The sequence below is a fragment of the Pelodiscus sinensis genome, chromosome 2 (assembly GCF_052426305.1).
Source record: "Pelodiscus sinensis isolate ZL-2025 chromosome 2, ASM5242630v1, whole genome shotgun sequence".
Taxonomy (NCBI): domain Eukaryota; kingdom Metazoa; phylum Chordata; order Testudines; family Trionychidae; genus Pelodiscus; species Pelodiscus sinensis.
Genome location: NC_143053.1, coordinates 186,599,973 through 186,622,975, shown reverse-complemented (window position 1 = coordinate 186,622,975; position 23,003 = coordinate 186,599,973). Strand labels below are relative to the sequence as shown.

Below are 23,003 nucleotides of genomic sequence, written 5' to 3'. Positions count from 1 at the left end.
TAACAATAATACCATTAACAAATGCCTCTCGATTAACAACACAGTCATATAGAATGGAATGTGTTCTAAACATTCATCAAAGAGAGTCTGCCTAAAACAAAATACAGGACTATGTAGCACTTTAAAGACTAACAAGATGGTTTATTAGGTGATGAGCTTTCGTGGGCCAGACCCACTTCCTCAGATCAAATAGTGGAAAAAAATAGTCACAACCATGTATAACAAAGGATACAATTTAAAAAAATGAACACATATGAAAAGGACAAATCACATTTCAGAACAGAAGGGAGATACGGGGGGGAGGGGAGGAGGAAGGTAGATGTCTGTGAGCTAATGATATTAGAGGTGGGGAAAGGTAGATGTCTGTGAGCTAATGATATTAGAGGTGGGGAAAGGTAGATGTCTGTGAGCTATCTTGATCCTATATGAATCTGTTTTCAGGATCAAAATGATCAATGTCATTTAACCTAAATTATATAATGCATAAAAAGCAAACCCCACTGTACATTACTACTTGGGGTTGAATCTATCTCAACCAGGTCCAGCAACATCCATGTTCTAGCAGGATCACAGATGTTGCTAGACCAGAGACCCCCGGTTGAGGAACAGAGGCAGGAGCAGGAGCTGAAGTGAGGCCAGTGGCTGGGAGCCCTGCCATGGGAGTCCATCTGAGCTGGTGGCAGGCTCTGGTGGGTCAGCGGTCTGCTGAAGTGGGGTCAGGAGCCCCGGTGGCAATTCTGCGGGGCTGCCACAGAAGGGCTGGCGGAGCCAGGAACCCCAGCAGCAGGGACGGTACTGCCCCACCAGAGCCTGCTGATGTTCTGGCCACCCTGCCACCAGCTCCATATGGACTCCCACGGCAGGGCTCCATGGGAGGGACAGAAAGAGTTCCAGCAGCTGGACTGTGAACTGGCAGGGCCGGGAGCGCTGGTGGCAGGGCAATAGTTTGGCATGGTAAAGCCGAGAGCCCCAGCAGCAGGACCATGGGCTGTCGAGGTGGGGCAGCAGGGCTGGTCACATGTGCGGAGCCCGCCAGGGCAGGAATGGAGCTGGGCTGGGGGGCAAAAATGACCTCCTCTGGTCCAGCAAAAATCGCTCCTTCAGGACCATTCAGGCCCTGAGGGTGCCGGACCAGGGAGGTCCAAACTGCAGTTAGGTATGACAGGATGTGTCACCATCCATAACTGTTTAACAACTGTTTAAATACTTCAGCCAGGTCCAAAACAGACAAAACAGAGTAGCACTCTGCCTTCAATGAAAAAAAAATGTTTACTCATCAATACTATTGAATCAGACAAATAACATACCTTACATATTTTATTCCAAACTCTTCTGCTTTATCTCAGAATAATTTCAGTAATTAATATAACAACTCGTCCTCTCCATTTACTCTCATATGCTTGATGTCTATCTGTTGCCTACATTCTTCGTAACAGTATTCAAAGCAAATAAATACTATGCAGTATGAAATATGGTCAGATTTCATTCTATTTGAAGGAAAAGTAAAATTTAAAAAGGCTCAGTCATTCAAACTACAGCCAATCCTTTCATATAAATTTTGTGGACTTAATACTTTGATATTTTATTGCTGTGTCTGCAGTATTCTCAGGATTATTTAAATATTTATATATAGGTTGAACCACTCTAATTCAGCATCCTCAGGACCTGACTGGCTCTGAACCAGAGAATTTTACAGACCACAGTAGGTCAATATTGTCTAGCAGCATTACCAACATTTCCACTGCTTGCTGGGATGTTAGGGGACATTTAAGGGTAAATTAGAGCTCAAGAACAACACAGAACACTGAGAGCTAAGACTGGTGGCTGCAAAACTTTATGGGACTACAGGAAACATGGCCACACCCAAGAAAAGTGGGCATCCAGCTAACTAAAATCATTCCGGATGATGAATGTGTCCAGACCAGAGTGTTCTGGACTAGAGAGGTTCAACCTGAACTTCAAAATTAAATGGTTTAATTGGAAAAATGTTTCTAGATGTTATGGCTTATTAGGAGAGTTATCCCCAGGTTTTATATAATTTCTAATGGAACTACACTACTTAGATATCTCATCAGTCTAAGGGTGTGTCTAGTCTACAGGGTGTTTTCGAAAAAAGTGGCCTTTTTTAAAAAAAAAAACTTCCCCTGCGTCTAGACTGCCGCCACGTTCTTTTGAAATTAAATCAAAAGAACAAGGCAGCTTTTTCAACTGTAGTAAACTTCATTTTACGAGAAAGAACGCCTTTTTTCGAAAGTGCTCTTTCGAAAAAAGGCGTTCTTGAATGCAAACAGGGCTTTTTCAAAAGAGAGCATCCAGACTGCTTGGGTGCTCTCTTTCGAAATAGCGGCTCGCTTTTTCGAAAGAAGTGGTTGCAGTCTAGATGCTCTCTTTCTAAAGAGGCTTGTAGTCTAGACATACCCTTAGACATTTTTCTTGCCAGAGGACAAATTCATTCACATCCAAGTTTTGGATCATAGCAATTCCCCAGTCTGTCAAATATTTAACCCATTGGAAGAGCAGAGTTATACAATGTTGACATCAGTGATCAAAACGAGCTATTTATTAATTACTTCAAGATTCTCAAAATAATTACTACATTCTAATCATTTGGTATCCTCTTAACTCATTTACTATTTCTCAACTGAGGCAATACCTTACACATCGTTATAACAGGAAATGGCAGCTCTTTTGACACACTGCTATTTCCAGCTGCTTTCTTCTCTATTGATAAGTCTTGAAGAGATGGCCGTAGCTTTAATAACAAGTAGTCCTTTGGCACCTTAGAGACTAACAAAAATATATACAGTATCATGAGCTTTCATGGGCAAACCCACCAGATCATCTGAAGAAGTGGGTTTTGCCCACGAAAGCTCAAGATACTGCATGCATATATTTTGTTAGTCTCCTAGGTGCCACAGGACTACTCATTTTCTCTGTTGATGTTTGGTTGATTCCTCTACCTAACTCCTCTTTGTTTGAAATCTGTTTTGAAAATTGTTTGAAAAGATTTTCCAAGTCACTGGCAGAATATACTGCAGAAGACTCTTACTTTTAGTTTTGCTTTACCAGAAAAGTAAAATTTGTTCAGACTACTAACGTACGTTCAACAAGTCAAGCCTTCTCTCAGTAGTCATAGACGAGCCTTCAGAACAGAATTGCGCCCACCAGCATTTGCCAGACAACTCTGGTAAGCAGTACCTCTCACATTTCTATAAAAACTGTCACATTGGCCTAGTGTATTGTCCAACGCGACCTGTAAATTATGCTAGAAATTCAGCAGTTACTTAAAAATCCTTTTTTCTTCTCCCCAAGACATCACTTTTACCAGATAGGCTGGAGAAGATCAGATGTGTTTAAAAAAAAAAAAAAAAGTTAGGTTTGGGGGTTTTGGGGGTTTTTGTTTTTTTTTATTAAGTACAGGCAGTCCCCGGGTTACGTACAAGATAGGGACTGTAGGTTTGTTCTTAAGTTGAATCTGTATGTAAGTCGGAACTGGCATCCAGATTCAGCTGCTGCTGAAACTGATCAGTTTCAACAGCGGCTGAATCTGGACACCAGTTCTGACTTACATACAGACTCAACTTAAGAACTCCAGGCGTCCCCAAGTCAGCTGCTGCTGAAACTGATCAGCAGCTGATTCCAGGAAGCCCGGGGCAGAGCAACTCTGCCTCGGGCTTCCTGTAGTCAACCGCTGGTCAGTTTCAGCAGCGGCTAACTTGGGGATGCCTGGGGCAGAGCAGCTGGGGTGCTGCTGGGTTGGTCCAGTAGCGTGGCCGCTCCTCGGCACTACTGGACCAACCCAGCAGCACTCCAGCTGCTCTGCCCCAGACGTCCTGATTTAGCCGCTGCTGAAACTGATCAGCAGCGGCTGAATCAGGACTCCTGGGGCAGAGCAGCTGGGGTGCTGCCGGGTTGGTCCAGTAGCGCCAAGGAGCGGTGCTGCGGGACCAACCGGCAACGCCCCACCTGCTCTACCACAGGCCCCGGGCTTTGCTCCACGTCTCCCTGGTCTGCTGGGGGGGGGCACTAGCTGCGTCCCCCCCCAGCAGACCAGGGAGACGCTGAGCAAAGCGACGGAGGACCCGGGGCCGGACCCGCGGCCGCTTCCAGATCAGCTGGAAGCGCCGCGGGTCTGGCCCCAGGTCCTCCGCCACTTTGCTCAGCGTCTCCCTGGTCTGCAGACCAGGGAGACGCTGAGCAAAGCCGTGGAGGACCCGGCCGGACCCGCGGCGCTTCCAGCTGATCTGGAAGCGGCCGCGGGTCCGGCCCCGGGTCCTCCGCCGCTTTGCTCCCCGTCTCCCTGGTCTGCTGGCTCCCCCAGCAGACCAGGGAGATGGGGAGCAGCTTTTCTCGCCCCAGAGGAGGCGGGCGGTGGGACGAGGCGTCCCGCCGCTCCAGTACTCCGGGGCGAGAAAAATCCCCGTTCGTAATTGCGGATCCGACATAAGTCGGATCCGCGTAACTCGGAGACTGCCTGTATTTAAACGTATGCTTGGTTTACATTTAGAACTTACACCAGAAGAATCATATTGGTCAGGGTATAATTTTTGTATATTGTTATAGCTATGCTGTGGCAGGCCCTAATGTAAATGCAATTACAGTAAAACTCCAATAGTCCGGCATCCAATAGTCCGGCACTCCTGATAGTCCAGCATCAAAATTGCAAGAGCCTAGTGAGTGAGCTTCGGCAAAAAATGAGCCACAAGGTAACAGCGGCAGCAGCTGAACTGAGCAAAAAGGATAAAAAAGGCTTAAAAAAACTAAAACATTACAGTATACTGTATACAGTATGTACAATAAAAAGGGTTAAGAACACTTTATATACAGTATATAATGTATACAGTATATATATATATATATATATATAACCAGTTTATAGTACCTCCTGATAGTCCAGCATATCTGATAATCCGGCACCACCTAGGTTCCATGGGTTCTGGATTATCGGAAGTCTACTGTATATCAACAACAAAAATTCTTTTGCTGGTACAGCTTATTTCACTTGAGGAACTGGTATACACTATATCAGCAAAAGAACTTTATCAGCTTAGGCCATGTCTATTCTAGGAGTAATCAGTGTGTGTCATTGATTTCTGTGGCCTTGTCTATGTTAGAAAGGGTTTGCTGTTACACCAGCTGTTATACCTGCAAACCCTTTCTAACATAGACAAGGCCACAGAATTAGTGACACACCACATCAAACACCTCTTCAGATTTACTTTTTCATATACAGTGCCATCTCTCGTGAGCATCTTCTTGGCCAAATGCATGTGCCTGCCCTCACGCACCCTCAGTTTGTCTCTATTGTAGGGCAGAGCAGAGCTCCCTCACCTGGGATATCATCTTTACCCTCTTGGGCAGTGGTAGGCAATCTGTGGCCTGTGGACCATATGTAGCCTATCAGGGTTCTATGTGTGGTCTGTGGACACTTTGTTTACTGTTTCCCACGCACAGGATTGCCAGATTCCGCTGGTTTCGGTCTACATAGCTTTTTTTCCCTGCTGGCATCACTAAAAAGTGACACAAACACACAAAGGAAGGGCACATGAAGTGATGTGTGTGCTTATAGCACACAAGATTGACTGCGAGAGCTGTGTGTACTTCTGCATCCAACCAAAGCGCTGCTACGGTTCAGTTAGCACATCCCGCCAATTCTAGTGACACAAGCGCAGTTACCAAAGTTACCCTATCCCTAGCGACTGTCTGTTAGGACAAGCTTGTGGCCGACTGAGCTGGAGGAGGGCCACTCCTGTGGCTCACTCACTAGCCTAGGTTGCCAGTCACTGCTCTTGGGCAACTCTGGCTGCAGCTTTCCAGGTGGGCCACTGAAATTCAGTTCCCCCTCTACGGTGCCTCAATGTCCACGCCACTTCTCCCCAGTGGCTAATGGGGGTGGGAGGGTCCTGGGCCCACCCACTATTCCAGGTACCAGCCCAGGGACACTATAGGTAGCAGCCATTACTGTGTCCCTTTTAGGGGTAGGGTGTGGCATGGCCATGAGGCTTCCAGCAGGGAGCCTCAAAAGGTTGGGTATACCCCCCTCAGAAGACTCCCATTTAAACTTTGAAAATACGGGTTTTACATAACTTAAGAACAGTATCTAAAAGGTCACACATTTCACTGCTTGTATGGGTAAAACTGTACACTTATCCAGCCTCCTTACCCCCTCCCCAGCTAGTCAGCCTATCCTCAGAATTGAGATCCAACTGGAAGAACAGAGTGAAGCAGCTACCTCAGGAGGCAGCTGACCAAACCCAGGGGTGCAAGAGGCTTCCAGCAGTTTCATTTCCACTGAAATCAGGACCACTGAATGTCCATTTGGTGTGGCAAAGTGGAAACTCTCCTGCCCTCTAACTTTAAGCACCAGCCCTGAGATTACTGCTTCATCCTTGTATCCAGCATGACTCTGTTCCCTAGCCACAGGCCTTTGTGAGGTCACGGTCTCACCCCCGTACCTGGAACCTATATATTCATAATATAATATATAATCATAATCACAACATTAGTGAAAATCAGGTTTTTCCTGCTTTCACCAATACAGTTCTGCCCACAGATACCCACAACACTCCCAGACACTTCTGAATTAACTGAATGCAGTCTTCAGACCTTATTACTGAGTAGACAAACAAATGACATACAGCTGAGAATAAGGTCTCTCCCTTCACTTAACCAAAAACACTTCCATGGACATTCTTTAAAACTGCAGTGGAAACAACTGTTTAAGTAGATTTTATTAAGAGATAAGGAAATTGACTTTTAGTAGTATGGTAGTTAACATGACAAATCCTTTACATCTATTAGAGCCAATATTTCTTCACTCTCAAGCAGATAAGTTCACTCAAACAAGCAATTTTCAGACCAGCTGCTGGCCATAAGTATTACTGAAACCTGTGAAAATATCACAAAAGTCATTGTAGTCAGTGCCATCAGAAGTCTTCAATGGTGGTTATCTTAGGGGGAAATAAGAGAAAATCCATTGCAATACTTTCTCATTTAAAGGCCAAAGAAAGCAGCACAGCTGGAATACAGAACACCTTGCTGTCAAATTCAAGCAGCAAGCCTGCAACTGATCAAGTCTATTCTTTTCTGTAACAAAAACACTATACTATGAATTGAAGGCTTTACAGAGACAGTCAGTCTTTCACAAAAGTGTAATGAAAATGTCACTTTCCACAATGAAATCTGTAAGATTTTATAGGCTTCGTATTCAGACTTCACATCTAAAACTACCTCACAACAAACCACCTCATGAACCAAGGACTCCAACTTCATTTCTTCAAAATTATTACAAAATATACACACAGTTTAGAACACAGCTTAAAAACAATACCCCACATATCTCATCTCTAAGAAGTCAAATTTTAGACACTTTGACTGGAGATAACAATCAGGCGTCATCACTGAACATTTGAATAAAGCATCTCAAAGACAGAGGGCATGTCTGTGTGATTGCAAAGCACTGGGCAGAAAAGGGCCATTTCCTGATTAGGGCCTTCTGGAGCTACTGCAACACAAATAAAAGGAGGGGGAGGATTTATTCCATGTTTCACTGATCGTGATCTACCCCACCAATTCTCATACTACGGGTTAGGACCTCAAAGTGGCTCTCAATCCCATTTTAATGGGTTTGCCAGAGCTGGTGTTAGACTTGCCGGGGCCTAGAGCCAAAAGCCAAGCCCACTAGCTGGGGCTGAATCTGAAGCCCAAACTCAGAATAGCTGAGGCACTTGGGCTTCCCCCAGGGTGGATTCCTTGGGTGGGCTCAGGCTTCAGTCCCCCCACTCTAGGGGGCATGTAGTAATTTTTATGGTCAGAAAGTGGTGGTAGTGCCCCATGAATTCTATCAAATATCTGAGTAGTTAGAACTGGCTGCATTTTTTTTAAATGCAATGGGTTCTCGTAGAATCATCGAACTGAAAGAAACCTCAGGCGGTCATCAAAGTCCAGTCCTCTGCATTTATGGTAGTGTACAGGTTCCTTGAATCAAGTTCACATGCACAGCACACAACTAGCTTTCAGTGCATTTTTAACAGCTCAAGTTCATGGGCCTCGGAGTCTCATGGAATACATGGATCAGCGGCTTAGCCACAGGTGGGCCTGAGTGGGCCATTCCCCTCTCTGCCCCCTTGTGATCAAGGCCCACCCCTACTCTCATTTCAGCTTTGTTCCTGCCCTGCTCAGGCAGTCGGGCACTCTTGCCAAGGAGCAGGGTCAGGATGCAGGGGCTTGTCCAGCTCCTGCTGAAGTCCAGGTGCAGGGCTTGTCCCCCGCTCTTCCCTTCCTGTGCTCTAGCTGTGGAACCTGGTCAGAGATTTGTCCTGCTCCCTCCCGCCTGGCACACTTGCTGGAGAGTGGCATTGGTGCATGGGGCTCGTAAGCCCCCACCCCACTCCTCAGCAGGAGCACCAGGCAAACACAGGGAGCCAAGTCTCTGCTGCTCAATCCCGATCCCCAGGAAGAGCGCCAGTATGTCAATCCCATCTTCTCCCAGGCTGATTGGTGGGAGGCAGACCAATCTCTCCTGACCTCCTCCCCTACCTGCCATTATTACCCACCCATCATAAATCGGGGCCCACCCAAGTGTCCCCTTCTGGCTACGCCACCAACATGGATAGTGGGATACATGAATTATTCATCTCTATGCCGCTGGTTTAAAACAGGCCTAGATTGGTAGTGATCAAAAGTTACTACCCTCTGTACTTTTGAGTTATCTGTGTGAAATAAATTCAGTCCAATTCAGAGTAGGCAGGGACCTGAATCTGATGCAAAAATCTAAAGGGAACACCCAACATCATTCCAAGGTCATGGTGCAAAACTAAGACAAGGTCCTCACTAGGAGCAGATTGCCAATATGGTATCAGGAAGGAGAATTTGTGGCTACAGGAGGAGGCTGGACTTAAACATGGGTCAATGTTCTGGCCTAGTTGTTCTGGCACCTGCTTGTCATGATGCCCATGAAGCATTCAAACAGGACCATTTGCTGCTGGCAGACTCGCTCTTGCATAGCACAATCAGTCATGGACAATGCATTCTGCCAACCCACTCTACTCCCTTCGCTGAACCCTCTCATTGATGCTCAAAGTGGCAGTCACACCTTCTGCCAAAGTGCAAATAGGCCTGCAAGGCAAAAAAACACTACCTAGCTCTTCCAACAAAGGTTTAAAAAGGAAAAGTATCTCCTCAAGTGTGTCACAAACAGAAATATAAATTGCAGTTTTTGTCTTATCACCTTCACCAGTGCTCCCTGTAAGCTGAGCAATTACCAACACTTCCTGAATCAGCCTGCTAGATCAAAGCCCCAGTAGGCTCTCAGCAGCAGGCTCTAGCTTCTATTACCAGTTCAGGAGCTGGTACAGGCTCCACAACAGCAATCTGGCTCCTCTTTCCAAATTGGAGTCACCCAACTCTCTCCTCCCTGCACAGCCTGGAAGAGAGCCAGTTTCTCTCCTTTTTTCAAGGCATCATGGGAGTTGTAGTCTCTAGGGCTAGATTGCCGCACCAAAGTTTCCCTTAGGGCTCTGCACCTCCATCTGACTGCTACTGGCCCAGCCGCCACTCCGGCAGCCCGACTCTCAGCCACTGGGGCTCTCTGGTCCAGCAATATCCATGGTCCTGCTGGACCAGATGTTGCAGGACTAGAGAATCGCGGACCAGAAAGTTCAATCTATAATTAAATGCCCTCCACATACAGCTCTCTTATTACACTCTTTTAACATTTCAAACCACTGAGCAAATCATCACAAGGACATCTTTTTTTTTTTTTAAATTAACCTTCAATAAAAATGTGGAACATTCTTCTCAAAATAGACTTCCATTTAAAACTGAGAATTGGCATTAGCAATAGTTTTTCTGCTAAACAAACAAGTATAATCAATTCACAGCCTATATGGCTATATAAACTATGTAATCTTCCCCTCCTCCCCCCCCCACACACAGAATGGGGGGAAATTGTGATGATACTATTCCAAGCTCTGCCCACTAGTTTCCAAACTGAGATGCTGCTCACAGTACATTTCACAGATGTTTAACATATGATTTTTTTGTTCTCTGAACTCTACTAGTTCCTTTAGCTTGGTTCCATCTCAGTGGTGCCTGAATATGCCACTGGCTCCAACATGCATCATGGGCTTTTAGGTACAAAGGGAACAAATATCCAAATGCCATTCACTTTTGGCACTAAAATGAGACAACCAGGTATAGATTGTGAAGATCTGGGATCCCCTCCCTCTCTTTTCCTACATAAGGAATAAAATAATTAAAAATAGTGTCATTTAAATAATCACCACTGGGCATTTGAACTAAACCGTCATTGAGATAAATGGGGCAGCTTGCCTCTTCAAACTAATGTCCTTGGCCGTTTGCAGACTCAAGTAGAACTCTGCATCAGTTAATCTTAAAAAAAAAAAAAAAAAGTGTCCTCAGCATTTCTTCACAAATAGCTAGATTTATTATTCTTTTTCTGAAAACTGGGATAATAAGTGTAAGAGAACAGCTTCAGAAAGGCTCCCGAACAGTGTATATTAGCTCAACTTAAACATCAACATATACATGCTTATCACACTGATTGGCAGTTGTGTAAAACACTTTGAACACTTGAAATTATACATAAAAACATTGGCATTATTATTGTAAGGCACCTACTGAAAAGGATAGAGGTGACAGGACACTTAATTTGCTAGCTACTGTGTACTAAAACATGTCAGCGTACTGAGTTCTTCCATTCTTGTTCTGTGATTTTACAGACTGCAATATTATGTATTCCTCTCTCTCCAATTACATTTTTATACAAGGAACTGATATATGGTTCTCAAAGAGAGCTTACTTTCATAGGATTAAATGTAAAGCAGATAAGATGCAGTCAAGTAACAAAATATTCTACTTTAAAAGTCTTTCAGAAAATTATATTTAGTCTAGCATGCCAAGGAGAATATTTGAGACTTTCAAGAATACTTCCACTAGTATCAAACGAGTACCTTTTCTGGCTAAGATATTATCCCTTTTATGCATTTTCCTGGGTGTCCATTCGGAGGAAAGGTAGACTCACTAGCTGATAACTGTTCTGGGGCATTCTACTTTCAACAGTTCCATTTCAAAGCTACCCCATTAAGGAAAAATCAATTAAAGGGAAGCAGCTCATGCATCCTTAGATATATTTTTAAAACCTCTTCAGTCAATAAGATAAATGATGTTTACAGATGTCCAACTATAGCATTTTCTCTCTACATTATGCATCTTTTAGATAAAACTACTTATAGTTACACATACATAAATTGCCATACAAATTTCACTTCTACTGCAACAGCTGTAGTCTGTTTAGTAACTCTACTAAAAACCATCTATTTACATAATGGTTATCTTTTGTGAAAAGTTTTTATCCAAACATCTCAAAGGCTTATTGTGCAAACATAACTGGCCAAGGTGGGAAAGAGGGAAAGAAAAAAACCAGGAGACTAATGCCAATTCTCATTACCTGAACTATCAGTAACAGGTGTAAATGAAAGGATTTGGGGCTGTATATGTCTGGTTATTTCCCTCTGCCAAGAACAAACTGCTGATCAACACTTTAAAATCAATGACTTCAAATGACTAACATATCTGATCTGAAACTGAACAGAAATAAATTGCTCTGCTGTCTCAATTTCTCGGTTATTATCACTGGACAGAAGTAATACCCCATGCTACATTTCAGGGCTAGCCACTGCACTTTTTCTAATGTACAATGTAGTATAGAAATGGTCAAATCACACTACTGGAATAGGAGGAATTTTACAGAGGAAAAGGGTTACTCTAGAAAAACAATGAGGGGTCCTGTGGCACCATAGAGGCTAACAGATTTATTAGGATATAAGCTTTTGTACTTAAAACCCACTTCATCAGATTAATTAGAGTGGAAGTTACAGAAGCAGAAGTGTGTGTGTATATACACACACACACACACACACACACACGGAAGAAGTTGCTTGTGTTAATGAAGCTCATCAAGTGAGGATAGAAATGGGGCACACTTAGCATTTGGTGTAAAGATGTGAATATTCAGAGAGGGGAAATTGCCTTTGTAATGAGTTAACCAGTTGAGGTCCTTATTCAGTCCTAAATTGATAGGAGTTGAATTTCCACATGAATTCCAGTTCAGATGTCTTCCTTTGTAACCAGTTTTTGAAACTGTTTTACAGAAGAATGGCTATTTTCAAATCTATTACTGAAGGTCCAGGGAGGTTAAAGTGCTCCCCCACAGGCTTATGTGTGTTACCATTCCTGATGTCTGATTTGTGTCCATTTATCCTTTGGTGTAAAGACTGTCCAGTATGGCAGAGGGGCATTGCTGGCATGCATCACATTAATGAATGTGTAGGTGGATGACCCCCTAACGATGTGACTTATGTGGTTAGGACGTGTGATGGTGTTGCTTGCATAGATATGTGGACAGAGCTGGCAATGGGGTTTGCTGCAGGGATAGGTTCCTGGCTAAGTGTTTGGTGCATGGTGTGGATGCTGATAGATATTTGCTTCAGGTTGGGGGATGGGTTCGATAGTTATTTCTCCTTCCAACTGCTTGCATTCCAGAGAATATTTCCAAACAGCATTTCATCCTGAGATTGAAAGCACCAGTTACTACATCCATGGTTTGTAAATGCAGCTCAAAAGTTTGTCTGATAGATAAATAGTAGCTTACTTGCTGCCTGTTACGAGCTTTCAGCTATCCTGATCTGCTGGAAAATAAGATTTCACATTGATTTCTCCAACACAGCACTTCCCCAATACTCACTACTTTTCTCAGATTGAATAATTGATAATAAGCCAAAGAGCACAAGGTAGCAGATTTAAAACAAACAAAACAAAGTTTTTTCTTCATGCAGTGCACAGTCAACCTGTGGAACTCTTTGCCAGAGGAGGTTATGAAGATGAGGACTTTAACAGGGTTTAAGAAAGAACTAGATACATTCATGGATGTTAGGTCCATCAATACTTATTAGCCAGAATGGATAAGAATGTTATCCCTAGCCTCTGTTTGTCGGGGGCTGGAAATGGATGACAGGAAAGGGATCACTTGATGATTACCTGTTTCTGTTCGCTCCCCCTGGGGCAGGGGTGTTCAAACTTTTTTCAAAGAGGGCCAGATTTGATGAAGTGAACATGCGTGAGGGCCGACCATTTTGCCTGACATTCTTTGAACCATTAAAATTAAATGCAAATTAACTATTTTATGCAAAGTTTATTGCAAACGGCATACTTTTCATTTCGTCACATGGATGACAAATCTAAACAGGTGTTAAATCACTCTGCCTTTCATATCTGAAGGCCAGATGAAAAAAAAATCCAGGAAGCTGAAATATATGTCAGGAACATTGTAAAGTACATTACATATTATTGGTAATAAAGGTTGTCTGTCAACTTTTAAGTTCAAAAAATATGAACAGGAACATAACACCAAGTATACATGTTGTGTCCAAATATATTTATAACTGATTTAGACCAACTGACATTAACTGAGATTTTACAATGTATTCATCTCAATACATATGGATTCATTGGGGGCCATAAAAGATAGATATTGCCAAATTACCTGGGGGGCCGTATTAAACCGGAACACGGGCCGCAATTGGCTCGTGGGCCGGACTTTGGACATGCCTGCCCTGGGGCATCTGGCATTGGCCACTGTCGGCAGACAGGATACTGGGTTAGATGGACCTTTGGTCTGACCCTGTTTGGCCATTCTTATGTTCTTAAACACTGTGGGAGGTACACCCCTCAACCATCTTGTCAGCACCAATCCTGTCAAAAGCCAGCAGGGGATACACATTTAGTGTCTATTTACTATACAAGCTTCCAGTCTCCAATTGTCAAAAACCTTGTTTTACATGAGTCTTCCAAAGATATACTACAAAACGGTCAAATTCCTTGTAACATCTTACTGGATTGGTCATTAGAGCCATATATAATAGTATTTAAAACCAATGGGGTGTATTAAACAACAAAACTCACTTTTAAATGTATAATGTCAGTGATGCAAAATAAGCACCTTTGAAAACATAACTCCAACTATACATACAAAATGAAGGCATCTAAATTAGCTGTTACCTCTCAGGAAAGAGATCTTGGAGCCATTGTGGATAATTTTCTGAAAGCATCCACTCACTGTGCAGTGGTAGTCAAAAGAGTGAACAGAATGTTGGGAATCATTAAGAAAGGGATAGATAAGAAGACAGAAAATACCATATTGCCTCTATCTGGACAATATCAGAGTATGGAAATTGTATGGAGGATCATGAATGCTCACAAAATTGGGTTAGGGTGCAGGAGGGTATGAGGGCTCTGGCTGGGGGTGAAGGCTCTGGAGTAGAGCTGGAGATGAGTGGTTTGGGGTACAGGAGAGGGCTCCAGGCTGGGATTGAGAGGTATGGAGGGTAAAAGGCTGGGATCAAAGCTGGGGTAGGAGGTTGGTGTGGAGGGGAGAGGGCCTTGGTTGTAAGTTCCAGGTGGTCCTTACTAGCTCCTACACCAAGGCACTGGCAAGTGGCTCTGCACACTGCCCTGTCCACAGGTATTGCCCACACAGCTCCCATTGGCTGCAGTTCCCAGCCAATGGGAGCTGTGGGAGTGGCATATGGGGCAGGGGCAGCACACAGAACCCCTTAGCTGCCCCTATGCATAGGAGCAGAAATGGGGACACGCTGCTGCTTCTGAGAGCGGTGCAGAGCCATGGAGTGCACAGAGCAGGGCAAGCCCATAACCCCACTCCCTAGCAGGAGCTCAAGGGCTGGATTAAAATAGCTGACAGATGTGGCCGGTGGGCCGTAAATTGCCCACCCCTGTTCTAGTCTGTTTGTCTGTAGCAGGAAATGGGCAACAGAAGATGGCTCACTTGATTAGCACCTGTTTTCTTCATTCCCTCTGGGCACTGTAGTAAGCATGGAGAACCCCTCTCTGAGCCTGGGTGGGCTAAGCCGTGCCCTGCCCCTTTAACTCCCCAAAAGCCAAGGGGCGGGGTGAATCGTATAAAAGCTCAGCCCAGGAGCTCAATAGGGCCCCAACTGCTACGGGAAGCAGAGGCCTGCCCTAAGCTCCTGAGCTGGGAGGCCATTGAGGACTCTACAGAGGCCAGGACTGGCCCGGACCACCAGGCCCCCAGACCGATGAGGAAACCCTGTTGACCATGCCTCAGGGTTCAGAACTCAAGAACCTGCTGCAACGCCAGGTATACTCCAAGGGGGAGTTTGGAAGTGGCCCTGGGAAGTAGAGGACAATCAAGCTGATCCCATTATATTCAAGTGAGTCGGTGTGTTGTGAGCTGGATCCCCGCTGACTCCAGTGGCAGGCAGTCCTGGGCCAGGACACATTGGAGTAGGGAGGGCCTACACCCTGTTACCCTAGAAAAGGGGGCTGTATTATAGTTTAGTTCAGTGGGCTCCATTTTGAAAGAGACAGTTTCTTTTCTCTACGTGATGGAGGTTTTTCCCGCTCAAACTGTTGATTTGCACACGGCACTACCTTGTGCACCCCTCTCAAGCAGGCTGCGCACCCGTTACTATCTGGTGCACTCAGCACCAAAACCACTGCACACAGCCCCTAGGAAGCTGCACTCAACCCCTAAGTTCATTAGCATACTTACCTAAGTTCATTAGCATATTTTTTCCTGCCTCTGGGCCAATAAGAGCCCTGAGGTATCAGGGGCTTGGGTCCTTGGATATTCCCCAGCCTTGGATTGGTTTTTTTTGTTGCTCCTTGTACTGTTTGCCTGAAGCTTGGATACCATCTATGTAATCAGAGGCCTGGACTTTTGAACTGTGCTACCCTTGTGTGGTAAATACCCACAAGGTTTTCCTGTCTGCACTGGTCACTGGAACTGGGACTCTTTTCCTGTCATCTTTATTGGATTACTCACCTACTGGAGCAGACGGTGTTGTCGAAGGACGGATCAGACTGTGTCCAGCGGGAATTCCTTTCCAGATCGAGGATCCATATCTGGGTCGTCTCTTCACAGAGGACTCGCTACCGTGGGATCTCCCTTGCTTGTCCTCCCCAGAGGCTTACAAATAGCCCGAGGGTTGAAGGTCGCAGGCATCGATCACCTCAGGCTTTGTATATACCTTATGTATTTAGGGAACTGTCCTATCTCCTTTCTTCGGGTTAGGGAGGGTTGGTTTGTTGAAAATTACTGTTAACTGTATATCTGTTCCATTATTTACTCAAAAATACATGGTTTGGCCCTAGATTGTGTATGCCTGATTTGTGGCTAAAGATCCACCGGTGATTAGATACGGCTCTCAGGACGGATCTCTCTTCTGTGTAGGGACTCCCTCTCCCCGTTTTATATCCACTCCATCGGCCATTTTGATTTAATTGTTCGTCCACGTCCCTAGGGCAACAACCCTGGGCAGCAGTCTCCCCTCTCCTGCAAGTGAACAGCTGTTTGTTTACCTGCCCCACGGCCTGGCTCTACCTAAATTGTTGAACTGCACTTACTTGCTTGCCCTGCCGTGTACTCAGGGTGCAGCTTGAAAGGGACCATCGAGGGTTTATTTACTGGCCCAAGCATAGTCCTGAGCCCCAGGACTAAGCATGATGGCTTACATAAGGTGGAGAATGTGGGCACTGACCCCACCCCTGAAGTAAGGGGTTTAAAGACTTCCAGGTCATATAGATAGATAGATTTTAAAGAGAGAGAGAGGGAAAAAAAGCCAGGGATGGATCCAGGGATAGAGCCAGAGAAAGAGCCAGGGATGGATCTGGACAAATAATTTAAATTCCTGGCCAAAAGCAGCAACATCAACAAATGCTGCAGCAGATGGGGGTACAACACCAGCAGCAGCAACAGCTGATGCAACAGATGGGTGAACAGCAACAAAAGCTCCTGCAGCAGCTAACAAGCCAGCAACAGGAACTCCAGCAACAATGCTTCCAGCAACTGGCAACCCTCTGATCCCAATCCAGGAGTCCAGCCCCACGTTCAGGCGGGGACCCCCTAGTATCTCCTGCGCCCACCTGCCTCTCCAAGATGGGGCCGGATGGCAATCCCAAGGGCTTTCTAGAGACCTTCAAGTTAGGAATCTGTGACTAACTCAACTATCCAATAAATAAAAGCTTATCGGATAGTCGACTAGTCCCTCGACCAGTCGCTTTCCCTGCCCCTTGCTACCTCTGTCAGAGGCAGCAAGGCGGGGAGCAGGAGCCAGTTCTGTGGGGAGGGAGGGAGGGAGAATTGGCTTGTCCTCACGAACTACATGACCCGCTTTCCCGAGGCCATCCCACTACGAAACACTATTGCCTCTGAATTGGTGAAAGTGTTTGCCTCGGGTAGGGCTTCCCCAGGAGCTACTGACTGATCAGGGAACCAATTTTACATCCCAGCTGCTCTGCCACGTGTGTGCCCTGCTCGTCATCCAGGAATTGCAGACCTCAGTGTACCACTGAGACAGATGGGTTGGTTGAGCATTTAAACCAGACACTGAAGGGGATTTTAAGGAAGTTCCTTGCCACAGTGGGATCTGTGCTTTTCAAAGATATACTCCAATCAATAGGATTAATAACTTTTTACCCTGAATGATTTCTGTTATCTTTTATAAATATATTCACCTAAGTAAAAGACCCAGCAACACAAATTTTCTCACATTTCAGATTTTAAAAAATCCTCCAACACAAATAGAACTAGGAAAGTGAAATGTAGAAAGAAAATTCCTTAGACAAAAGCTAAATGCCATAGGAAATTCAAATTCTTCAACGTTTTAATAAACCAGTACATAGGGAGAATGTACATCTTCCAGAAATACAGAATGTCTTAAGATTTACCATCACTAAGTAGAACAATCTACACTCCCAACTAAAGCAGCAGAGAGGATTTTTTTATTCCATGTAATATGATATCTAAAAACTGTAGCACAAAAAGGCATTTTGACATTAATACCAAAGAAGAAAATAAATAAATAAAGGTGACACGATATTTAAGAATTAGAGAATCATTTCTAACAATAAAATAGTGATAATTACCCTGATTTCTTTTCTCTCTTACCAACACCAAGCCCTCTGTGTGGGGAAAAAAAAATAAAGCTAACCACGTTATGGACCTAGTGGCAAAATAGTTTAGCTCCACTCATACTACAAGCTTTCAGCAACATCAGTGTGTGCAAAAAAATATAAATAAGGTAAGCTATTCATACATCAGCTTAGTATACTAAATAAACAATTTTCAGACAGAAGTGTGATTAACTTTCTCCATTAACAAAAAAAAAGTTTGCAGAAGCACTTCTATTGTTAAGTTTTACAGAACTGTTTTTACAAACAAATGTTGGGAGAAATGTGACCTGAGCATATTCCTTTACATCTGAGATTGAACAGAGTAAAGAGGTTTTTAATAATGAAACCTCACAGCATATCTGCCGCACCACTGAGCACCCCAAACATTCATATCACTGCAGAGTGGATAAAATAAGAGGCGTTTAAAAATATAAATTCCAATTATTTGTATTTAAACTAAGCAAGTGGTACATATTTGCTGCTAAGTTTGGGGTTTTTTTAAGTCAAGCAACCGATCTGGTAGAAGTCACTTGGAACCAGAATCTGTTGCTCAACAAGATCTGCACACCATATGATGAGGTACAGAAAATCTATACTGGAGGAACAGGAGGTTAAGGAACATGTCTGGGTCCAGGTGTCCCCACACAATCACACCTGCAAAACCTGCACAAGTTAGATGGAGGAGGGGGAGCTAACAGTTAAAGGGAGCAGCTGCTGCTCAGGAGCACCTTCTCTGAGATCTGGTAAGGCAGACCTGAGCAAAACCATAAAGGAGAGGCAGGTGACTGACTGTTTAGGTCAGCCACTTCGAGATTCTCTGATTTACAATGCAAAGTAAAGAAGATTTTGGCTATTAGGAGCTCCAGTGGGGAAGCTTCTTAGCTCTCCAGTGCAGAGTAGTTGCTCACCAATGAGTCCTGGACCAGAGGCCGATAGAAAGGATGGACCCAAATTCCCCTACCCACTCCAAGAAACAGTGACAATAACACAAGCCATCACCTCTGTGGAGAACCCAGCAGGGGAGAAACACTCTGACAGTTCATTTGTCCAGATCCCAGTGTCCCTGTGCTAAAAGCCAGGACTAGCAACGCCATGGGAGGGCACTGAAGGACAGGACTATATTTCCAAAGAGGAAATGGCCTGCCATGCTTCTGCCTGACCACTAGGCAGCACTGTTGGTGACTGCTCTCCTTCCACAACCAGTAGCCTCTTCTGCTTGTGCAGGAAATATTTTCTCCTTTCAGTTTATTCCACTAGTTCAGTTACATGATAAACGAATGGGAGTTAAAAAAGAAAATAAAGTGGTTCCTCTCTTTCAATCCATTGGTAAAACTAGGTCAGAGTATAAAATCTCATACTAAGGTCTTAGAAGCGCAGAAACAATCAGTTCAATTCACCAACTATAAATAATACATACTTCTTTTCTTTAAAGGAACAGTTTTAAATGTGAAACATGTTTGGATAAACTATTTTTTCTTATGTATCCAGCACATACAAAGTAAATGAACTTTAAAAAAAAAAAAAACCAAAATGATGTTCTGTGCATTTTAATTTAATTTTCTAAATAGAGCTTCACAGAAATCACAAGTATACAATCTAATACATAAGAAATCCATTGTTCATCATTTTGTATAATAAATAATATAAAATGACTCTGAAAAAGTGTAAGTTAAGCTACATACTCATGTAAGTATATTGTATGGATATACAGTAATATGTCCTCCTGGTTAGCAAAAAGAAGCATCAATTATTTAGCTGCAAATCAGCACCTTTTAAATAGTTTATTGTCCTTGTTTGGTAATCTTTCATTGGAAAAGAACTAAAGTACAAATGCAAAAGATTAAAATCAATTATGTGAATTAAGGTTTCCTGCTTGCTGATTTAAATCAATCTATCCTGTCCACATTCCCCTGTTCTAAGTGTTCTCAAAATTAAGTGTTAATTCAGGTTGCCTTACATTCTTAATGAGGTTTTTGTAGATGCAATGATCATTAAAAAAAATACAGTATAAAAAAGGCAATTTAGGAGATAGGAAGATTAACTCATTGCAGTCTTATTCCCTCAATTAAAGGTCATAAAGTGTTTTATTTCACTTAGAAGAAGTCTGTTTAAGAAATGAAGTGGAAGCAATCAAGACTGCTCTATCCCACTCATGTCTCTCTAATTACTCTGTACCTATAATGCACTTTAACTCTTCCTCTAAGTGCAATTGAAAAAGCTCTTCTCTGACTTTTCTCTGACCTCTAATTACTGGAGAAATCGATGTTGTGGTAAGCGATTCTCTATATGAACCATTTGTTTGTAATTTTTTATTAAATCCTTCTAGGAGTAGTATTATGCTGTATCTACAAGTGTTGGCAGTTCTCAGGAGGTGCTGCTCAATTGGGCAGAATCTGGTTTATAAGCTTCAGAATGTACTACCACTTCCTCTCCACAGTCTCAACAACAATAGGACTCCTGCTCCCTCCCCCCCCCCTACATCTATAAAGCCCTCTGAGAAATCCTCATGCACTGTTTACCACTGCTTTTGGAGGTTAAATATTTCTGGTTGGCACACCGCTTGATTATACACCACACGTCGCAGGTAAGGGCAGAAGACAGAAAGGTGATAGTTCTCAGGATAGGACACATTGACATAGCTCACTTAAAGTCAATCCAGCAATGTCAATTTACACCAACTAAGGATTGCTAGAGTTAGACCTTTACCTTTGAAAAGCACACACCTTTGTGTGCTGATTGTGTGAAAAAACAAAGCTTTATTACATTTCTCTCTCTGGCTCTCAATAAATGCTGTCATATTATCTCAGCCCTGCCCAATTTCTTCTAGCGATTAGCCCATCCAAAATCAGCTCCTTCTAGAAACAGGAATTGAAATGGCAGTAAAAGTAATATGAAACCCTCAACTACTAACTCCTACCTTTTTCCTATATATAAGACACTCACTCTCATGCAAATACTTCTTCATTATGCATTAGATGAGCAGTTCTCCAGCTGTGGGATACAACACCAGAGAGAGTGGCAATCCTGTTTTAGTGGGGTAATGAAGATTGCCGTTAGACTTGCTAGGACCTGAAGTCAAATCCAAACTTTGAGCCCCATTGCCTGGGGCAGAATTGTGAAGGCTTCAGTCCTTGGGCTGGCGTATAGGCCAACTCGGCTGTCGCCTAGGGCACCGCGTTAAACGGGGTGCCCAATGATGACATCACGCCATTGAGGGCTGTGGAGGAGGGGGCGCCGATCATGCATTCCGCCTGAGGTGCCAGCTGCCGGCAGCCCGCCTCGGGCCGCCCCTGCTAAGAGGCCTTTTAATCTAGTCCCCTGCACTCAAATCATGACTAAGTATTATCAGGGCCATCCCTGACAGGGATTTGTCTAACCTGCCCTTAATCTCAAGTGACACAGATTCTACAACCTCCCTAGACAATTTATTCCAGTGCTAAACCACTCTCTCCGTTTAGGAATACTTTCCTACTGCCCAACTTAAATTGCCCTTGCTGCAACTTAAGCCCATTACCACTTGTCCTATATGAAAGAAAAAAAAATATCTTCCTCCTTCTTGTAACATACTTTATGTACTTGAAAACTGTTATGTCCCCACAATCTTCTCTTCTCCTATCTAAACAACTCCCTTTTTTTTCCAATCTTCCCTCATAGATCATGTTTTCTAGACTTTTAATTATTTTTGTTGCTCATCTCTAGATTTTCTCCAATTTATCCACATATTTCCTGAAACATGGTGCCCAAAACTGGACACAGTACTCCATTTGAGGTTTAATCAGCATGGAGTAGAGTGGAAAAACTACTTCTTGTGTCTTGCTACAACATTCCTGCTAAATCCTTCCAGAATGTTTACTCTCTCCTCCTCCCCCTTTTTTTTTTTTTTTTTTAAATCTTGTACAGTTTCACATGGGGAAAAACCACACAAAGATTTTTTTAAAATTAGTACTTTAATGAGTTTGATTCTTCTGAACTGAAATGGGTGTTTGAAGATCATATCTGTTTTGCAATGCTCACACTTTTATATTTTGCTTTATCACATTTGTTAGTTTCTAAACCCCTTCTGCACTACAACATTTGACAAAAAGCCCTCGTGGATTTTCAACTCATTGTGAGAAGTAGCAGGTAAACTTGGTGGAATGGGTTCAGCCAAAGAGGTTAACTACTCTTGGAGGAGGGAAAGCCTTGGTAACATACTGGACTGCTAAAAAGCAACTGCAGAGGATTCCTTAAAACCGTGGTCCCCAACACGGTGCCTGCAGGCGCCATGGCGCCCTCGGGAGCATTTGCAGGCGCCCGCCAGGTGCTCGGGGCTGGCCTGGCCCCGGGCACGTGGCGCACGGTGAGCGCCAGCCCCGGGCGCGCGGCGCTTGCGGGGGGAGGAGAGGAAGCACCGGCCCCGGGCGCGCGGCGCTTGCGGGAGGGGGGGAGCGCCGGCCCCGGGCGCGCGGCGCTTGGAGGGGGCACCGGCCCCGGGCGCGTGGCTATGGGGGGGGCCGCCCCTGGGCGCGCAAGTGTCCCCGCCCCCTGGCGCCCAGCGGGCGAACGGCCATGCCCCCTGGCGCCCGACAACCTCAAAAGGTTGGGGACCACTGCCTTAAAATATTTAGATAACACTACCAGAGACCTTTGCATCAAGCATCACTACTGCTCTATTCAAAAAGAGGGTTGAAGAAGCATTTCAGATGGCTCCTATGAATAGTAACAGAAGGAACTTTCTTTTCCCCAAAAAGGGAGGGAAATAAACCCAGTCTTCACTTCCTGTACCAGGGGGCTCCCAACCACCTTGTTATGCTGAGCAAGATCCTCTGGTCTCTCACAAACCAGGCACAGGGTTGGGATTTCCACTCCACTGAAAGGGACTTCTGTGATTCATCCCATCACAAATTCACCCCTCCTTATATCTCTGATTTCATTTCTTGTTCCTCCCTCTTTTGTTCCCTATACCATCAGGGCTCCCCCTTTGTCTCCCATGTCCTGCGTCTCACATGTAT

The 23,003-nt window shown here is 44.2% G+C and overlaps 1 protein-coding gene across 2 annotated transcripts in view; it reads right to left on the bottom strand.

Annotated features, from left to right (window-relative positions):
- Positions 1–23,003, bottom strand: part of OSBPL10 (oxysterol binding protein like 10) — a 176,246-nt gene that overhangs the window by 130,155 nt on the left and 23,088 nt on the right. The window contains exon 1 of one of the 2 annotated variants that reach the window (XM_075921976.2): positions 6,233–6,350. The exons of the other annotated variant lie outside the window; for it this stretch is intronic. The gene's annotated coding sequence lies outside the window, so the exon portion shown is untranslated. Of the gene's footprint in view, positions 1–6,232; positions 6,351–23,003 lie in introns of those variants that run through there. 2 annotated transcript variants of the gene reach the window in all.